The 7,488-nt window shown below is 41.7% G+C and overlaps 1 protein-coding gene across 1 annotated transcript in view; it reads right to left on the minus strand.

Moving 5' to 3' along the window:
- Window positions 1-4,203, minus strand: part of ATG5 (autophagy related 5) — a 127,556-nt gene extending 123,353 nt beyond the window's left edge. Inside the window, exon 1 of the mRNA XM_045544104.1 lies at window positions 3,930-4,203. The gene's annotated coding sequence lies outside the window, so the exon portion shown is untranslated. The remainder of the gene's footprint in view (window positions 1-3,929) is intronic.
- Window positions 4,204-7,488: the final 3,285 nt, after the last annotated feature.

Genomic DNA, 7,488 nt, shown 5'->3' on the forward strand with positions numbered 1-7,488 from the left:
GAAATGCAAGCAATTATTATTTCTTTAATGTCAAATCTGTATTTGTAAAATGAAAATTCTAATTTTCACAGGGCTGTTTTATCACAGGGTAACCATTCAATAAATGGTATATGCATTTAATACACAGTTTCCCCATGTTTCCATGGCCCCTCAGCTTGAACACTCTTTCCTTCCTCTTTGGGCCAACTCCTTAATCCTCTCTTGGCCACTCTTAATCTCTTAAAACTCAGTTTACTATCTGCTCCCTGGGAAGCTTTCGCCTAAGTAGCCTCCAGTCTAATTACTCCTTTAACAGCATGTACTATCAAGTATTGCAGTTATCTGTTTATCTTATCTGCCTCTTGTCCCTCCCCACATTGAACTGGGAGGTCCTCCTTGACAACAGAAATTGAGTCACATTTGTCTTCTCATTTCTAATATTACCATAATTACCACATAGTAGTAGGCTTTGGAATTTTTGTTAAATGATGGGGAAAATACACAAATATATAAACCCAGCTACTTAAGAAACTTTTCCACCTATAATCCCTTCCAAATCAGTATAGTCATGCTTTAAATTCAGCAAATTTTATTATTTTAGAAAGAACGTCCCTCTCCTACATACACTACACCATCATCACTATCCATCCAATCTGAAGGCAATGGTTTAGCTACACTGATCCCAATACATGATGCAATCTACTAGAAGTAAGCTTCTTGAGTACAGGGGCTATTCTTGAGTGCTCTATTTTCTGCATCTAAAACAGGACTTAGGACAGACTAGGCTCTGTCCAACAACATCTGTTAACCAGTCATTCAACAAATGGCATGGTATGTTTCCCACTACATACCAAGAAAGGCTAACCTACTACCTGAAAGTACTTTCATTGACAAAATCCTCAACTACCTAGAAACATCAAATACTTACTAGAGTAAACATCTCTAAAAATAATAATCTATGCTGGCTGGTTTCCCTTTAAATTCATGAACATAAACCTCAAAACTGGGCCCTGAGAACTGCCTAGCATCCCTACATTTCCCCAGTCCGTTTATTCTTCCACTTTCCAATATCACTATTCTACACTTTCTCCTCCCTCAGATTTTCACATTTCCTTCCTCATCCTCTCTCAGTTAATGATCTTGCTTTCTATTTCCTTTTACTCTGTTACTGTGGATCAGTTATTCTCAACAAAGGTTATACTGAACAGCCTCACCTTGGGGCATTAAAGGATTTTTGTGAGAAGTCTCTACCTCTAAATGCTGAAACGCCCCAGGCTCAGTCCTTGAACCACTCCCTTAGAGATCTTTCTCCAGGCTTTAAATGATTTATACATTTACAACTCCCACTTCAGTCCAGACTTCTTCTCTGAACTCATTTCATATTACCACTGCATACAGACATTTCCATTTGGAAATTTAACATGTGCAAAACTGAAAATGATTTCAAATCTTACTTCCTCCTCTCCCCTATTACTCTGTGGTTTTTCCCATTTCACTAAATAACAATTCTATTCTTCAGTTGCTCAGACCATAACCCTTGGAGTAACCCTTGACTCTTCTTCCACCTAAATGCTCTAGCTTGAAAACAAGTCTAGAATTTGGTTATGTCACACCACCTCCACTATCACCACCCTAATCCAAGTCACCTTGACCTTTATAAATGCAATGGCCTACTAAAGGTCTCACTATTTCTGCCCCTGCTACACAGGCAACATAGCAATGAGACAGATCCTTTTAAAACACAAGTTAGATAAATTTAGTCCATACTTCATTCAAAGCAAACCCCATCTCATTCAAAATATTATAAAACCTAAAGTTCTTACAAAGTCCTACAAGGCCCTAAATCACCTGGTCCCATTTTCCCACCTGAGTATCTACTACTGCTCATTCTCTTCCAATCAAACTAGCTGGTATGCTCCTGCCTCAAAGCCTGTGTGGTAGCTCTGATGGATCTTTCCACATGGCACCCTTCTTTATCACCTTCAGGTCTCTGCTCAAATACAGACTTTTCTACGGCCATCAGTGCCATCTCCTGCCCCATAAGCAGCATTCCCCATTCTCCTTCATTGCTTTATTTCACCACCTGACATGTACAGTCAGTCCTCCATATCCATGGGTTCTCCATCTTTGAATTCAACCAATCATGGATGGTGTGAACCTTGAAAAAGCCAGTCCTTCAAGATGGATCCTGAGTGGCTAACTGGGCCTAAATTCAAAATGGAGCCAAGTGGCCATCTGCTGACTAAAGGTCACACATGTACTCTTCATTCCTGGAAGAAAGTGTAACTTTGGGACTCTCATAACTTGTCTGTTCCCCTGGCCTAGGGCTGCCAGAAAGTTGCATTTGCCACCTAGCCCTAACTAATAGACTGTGACCTACAGTCAATCTTAATGTCAATCAATCAGAACTAAACAAGTTTGAATCCTTCATTTACATAGCAGACCAGAGTGGGAACCTGGACAGGAACTTTTTCTATAAAGAGTGACCCCTCTCTGTGTTCTCCTGGGAGCATATCTCCCTGGTGTGCAAACTGCTCTGGGAAATAAAGTCTCTCTTAATGTGATACTTCTTTCTCAACAGTTTCCATTAACAATGGAAAATACTTGGAGGAAAAAAAGCGTACTGAACATGTACAGACTTTTTTCCTTGTCATTATTCCTTAAATACAGTAAAACAACTATTTACATGGCATTTTCACTGTATTAAGCAGTTGAAGTAATCTAGAGATCAAAGTATACAGGAAGGATGTGTGTAGATTATATGCAAATACTATACCATTTTATAACAGAGAGTTGGGCATTTGAGAATTGCAGTATCCCAAGGAGGTCCTGGAACCAATCCCCCAGGACACCAAGGGACAGGGATAACTTTAAATTTTGTAGCAATGTCTTCTCTCCCATGCCCAAAGTGAACTTCATGATGGTACAGATTTTTATTGTTTTGTTCACTGTTCACTTTTGTTTACTGTTTACCCAGTGCCTAGCACACAGCAGGTACTCAGTATTTGTGAAACTAATGAAATCAACACCCACACCTGAAATGTGTTCACTATTCTAAAAACCCATATCCACAATCCCATTCTGTTCATTTTCCCCCAATTTTAAGTAACATTTCTTTGAAAATCAAAGCACATGTTTAAATCCAGTGTAAAATTCTTCTCAACTACTACCCTTAGCCCAACATTCTTATTTTCAAATCCAAAATTCAACCAACAACTCACTCTATGGAATTCACAAATAGTTCAGTTCGGAGCCAAGTACCCACAGTCTCAAGGACTCAGAGATTTAACAACTGCATTGTGGAAGGCCTTGCATGTTCAGTGGCTGTTTGAAAAGTCTCTAGGTTCTGATTACTCAAGACATGCTGTGTTTCCTCACACCTCAGAAAAATCTAGAATCAACCCAGTTTCCTAGCTTCCTCGAGTTCAGGTATGATTTGAAAATAATCCGAAGTATAGCTGAAGTATGTGAAAGTGTTTTGCCAACAGAAAATGGCATTGTTAGCATTAAATATTATTAAAATAACACTTAAAAAATGCCCTAAGAAAATAAATTGTCTGGAGGAAATACTCACCGAGTTCGGACAGAATCGAACTGCCCCGTATAATATAATAATTATGGCTTAAATAACTGTTCCTCGAAAAATGTGGGTCCTGAACTGAACTCCAGAGTCTGCGATTCGATTCGAGGTTTCCTACCTTAATAAGGAACGGACATACTCCCCGAGAGAGACCGCACAGGCCACACCCTCCAGCCGGCCCAAGGGTTCTAGGGGCGGCGTCTCGCCAACCCCATCTCTGCCCGCAGGAACAACCTCCGCTCGCCATCGGAACCCGTCGAGCGCTCCTCTAGCCAGCCACTCACCCCTCCTTACCACACCTACCTCCCTCCCCAACCCTCCTCCTCCAGGCATTTCCTCACACTGGGGGACACACACACAAGTACCCTACCCGAAGCGCCGGCTCTGCCTCCGGCTTCCCGCGCCGGTGGAGACGCTAGAACCCCAGGCTCCGGCGGTGCTGTGGGCTGGCGGGGCAGGCTGCCTGCCTGACACAGCCCAGCGGAGGCGCGGGAGCAGGACTCCGGGAAGCCCGCGCAGGCGCAGAAAGCACCGGCGCGGAGGTCGGAGCCGAGTCCTGCTGCACTTCCGCCCTCCGGTATGCAGCGAAACCAACCTGCAGCGCCGCGGCGCCCTGGAAGCCCACCACAAATCCAGTCACCCTCGGCGCCCGGAGATGACGTCACGAGACCCCACGTGGCCCGAACTCCGCCCTCAGTGTCCCGCCCAACCCCGCGAGGTCGGAGCTACTCTTGAGCATGCGCGGACGGAGCGGAGCGCTTGAATGTGGGGCCAAACCTCTAGGAGATCACAGGAGTCTCACTTCAAAGCATAGTCGTTGGTGCTTTGAGAGGTTAATGTAACAGAGAATTTTAAAAATTCTGAAACACTACCTCTCTAAAGCTTGATCACAGCATCCGTCTCTTCCTGGTATCACGTAACAGTATTAATAAAACATAAGTTTTCAAAGTGCTTTTACATCAATTTTCTCATTTGATTCTCTTCTCAACTTTGTTAGAACCATGCCAGGCATCAATAGCCGAATTTAACAGAACACTATATGAATACTGAACCCTCCCACCCATCCAAGAGTGCATATCTTTATTTTACAGTTAATGAAAATAAGTAAACTTACTCCCAAAGGATGTAATTGGATCTACCCAGAAATCTTACCAAGCATTTAAGGTTTTTCTCTTAATTACACATGCCCTAAAGCCATACATCCTAAGTAAGTACTGTGCTGAGACTCAAAACAGGTGATAATTGAGAAGATAAGGAAAACTTTAGTAGTAGCCACGGGATTCTTTTTAAAAGAAAAATCTTGGAAGTTGACTAGTACAATGATATTCAAATGGTGACTTGCAATCCATTGGTGGATCATCAAATAGAGTTAGTGGATCATGACTAGCATCTTTTTAAATGAAATAAAATAGAAAAATATCAGCATGTTTCACACATAAAGGGTGTCAACTTAAAAATCACACAATCTATAAATTTGGGAGAGCATTATTTCTTCTAAACAGTTACAGCCTGCAAGGTGGCCATTCTGTCAGGCTGGGAAGGGGAGTCTCTGGCAAAGACCAGAGATAGGCACTTGGAAGGAGGAGGGGTTGGGGCAGGGATTTATGCTAAATAGGTTGGTCATGTATATATATTCAACAAGTTACAGGAGGAGCTATGAATATTCATTAAGGTGGTCCTGCCACATGCATATTGAACAACATGCATGTAACATGCAACCTATGTTCACTTTGGGGTGAAGACTTAACATTTAAATGTATTACAGTTTGGACCTATACATCAAAACTTCTTTTCAGTACGCAAAGGCACTCAAGTGTGAAGCCTCTGTAAAACCTGCCAGAACCAGTCCCTGGACCGTGGTCTTCTTAGGAGGAGAAAGTTACTGAAGTCAGTCTCTTCTCCAATCAAAGCTGTCATTATGGCTTGTGGAAGTGGGAGTCTGACCGTGAGCTGCAAATCATTTTAATATTGCTTATCTCACACCAAGGCCAATACTTGCTTAGCTGCTAGAGAAAAAGAAAAACCTTGTGGCAGTTAAGACATAGTTTATTCTTTAAGTGTAGGGGTTTATGACATAACCCTTGCTTGGCATGGTATTAGGTCCTATTTGTAATTTGGTATCTTATTGCCACAAAGAGTCTGTTCTGTCAGTCCTAGGATCTCTATTTTAACAAAAAGGCTGGTAAATTGTTGTGTCTAGACCACAAAAAGGAAGGAGTATGATGATGAGTGTCTGACCTTCCATCCCGTCCTAGCCAAGAACCTGCTTTTTCAGGTTTCTGTGGGGTTCCCTTGGTCTAGAGGGAGTGTGTTCAGTCAATTGAGGGCTTAGAATTTATTTTTAGTTTACAAGGATAAACATTGTTTCCTGAAATTTTTATTTCAGTAGGTAGGAATGAGAAATATATTTCTTAGTAAGGTAGCAGTCAGAAAAGTTCAAATGCCCCAGCACTTTACCTACCTAATGCAGAAATCTCCTCTACAAACAGCAAACAGCCATTAGCCTCCATAAGAAAGCTCCTGGGATTAAGACGCATCATCTTGCCGGTGGCAGACAAAAGTATGTACCATTAACATCGAAATGCATCCAAAAAATAAGATGGATTGAGGGAAGGATAGATGGATAAATATGTGATTAACCAAGTACAGTAAAGTGTAATGTTAGAATCTAGGTGGTGAGTTCACTGTCAATGGACATTCACTATAAAATTCTTTTAACTTTGCTGTATGTTTGAAAATTTTTCCAATAAAATGTTGGCGGGAAGGGGATCTATGTATGAAGAACCCTAGCAGGTAAAACTTCCTGTAACTGTTCTGAATTGACCCTGTTTTCTTCCTTTCTCCCCTTGTTCCTCTCCTTTCCTCCCGCATGTACAATCTAAAACAGAAATATCTAACTCCTCTTCTAAAAGACAGAATTTCTGATATGAAAAGATAGCTTTTGTGCCCTATAACTTGGCATACCCCATCCATTCTTAAGACTTTCTTTACATTTAGGAAGCTTTATCTGACCCATTCAATTTGAGTTTGGAGGTCTTCATGGTTTCCTTGGTAATTTTTTTGGATCCCCAATGCTCAGTACAATGCCTGGCATTCAGTAAGTATTTGTTAAGATAAACTAAGCTGAACATGTGCTCTCTTCTAGGAGTCCCATTATTTTCACCCCAGAACCTATATTCTTCCTCACAGCTTAGAGTTTATGTAGAAAGTAGTCATTTCCTTTACTATTAATACTTCATGAATTTCCAATGAATAAAATCAGGAAGGGAAGTTGAAAGTAACTAAGATGCACCACCATTAGCAGAGTGGGACTCCAGCAGTCACTTGGCAGTTAAAGGTCTCCATCACCACTACATCCTGTCTCCATCCCAGTTCTATGGTCTGTATGGGGGAAGGCACCACTGCTTCTTCCATCTGGCTGCACACTCTGTGGTGTCTTCCCAGAACACAATCATCTTTCTGTTCCTCTATCCTTTTATCCTTACTCAAATGATGCCTCTCCCCTGCTAGAATGGAAAGTTCTAGAAAGCAGGGATAACTTCCTATATATCAAAAGCAGCAAACTGAAATTCCACAGGCTGAAACTGGACTACTCGTATGATTGCTGTAATGTACTTTAACCTACTTCAGCATACACAGTATGATATTATGCATGTGCTGGTTCAAGCTCCAATTCTAGTTGTCCAAACCAAGAATTCTATGCTGCAATGGTGGTCAGGTAGCAATACATCAGCAATACACACTCCAGATGCAGCTATCACAAAGATGTCTATTATCACCATCTTGATCCACATCACGTTTGCTAACTAGCATAGTGAATATCAGAAATGGGTTTTATTTTACGCTTGCTTGAAAATATGATAAATGTGAGAGCAGGGTGGCTGCCAGAGATGCCTGACACCTCAGCCTGAGGAGCGGTCAGTGACGCG

This window comes from Lemur catta, chromosome 2 (assembly GCF_020740605.2).
Source record: "Lemur catta isolate mLemCat1 chromosome 2, mLemCat1.pri, whole genome shotgun sequence".
Classification (NCBI taxonomy): Eukaryota; Metazoa; Chordata; class Mammalia; order Primates; family Lemuridae; genus Lemur; species Lemur catta.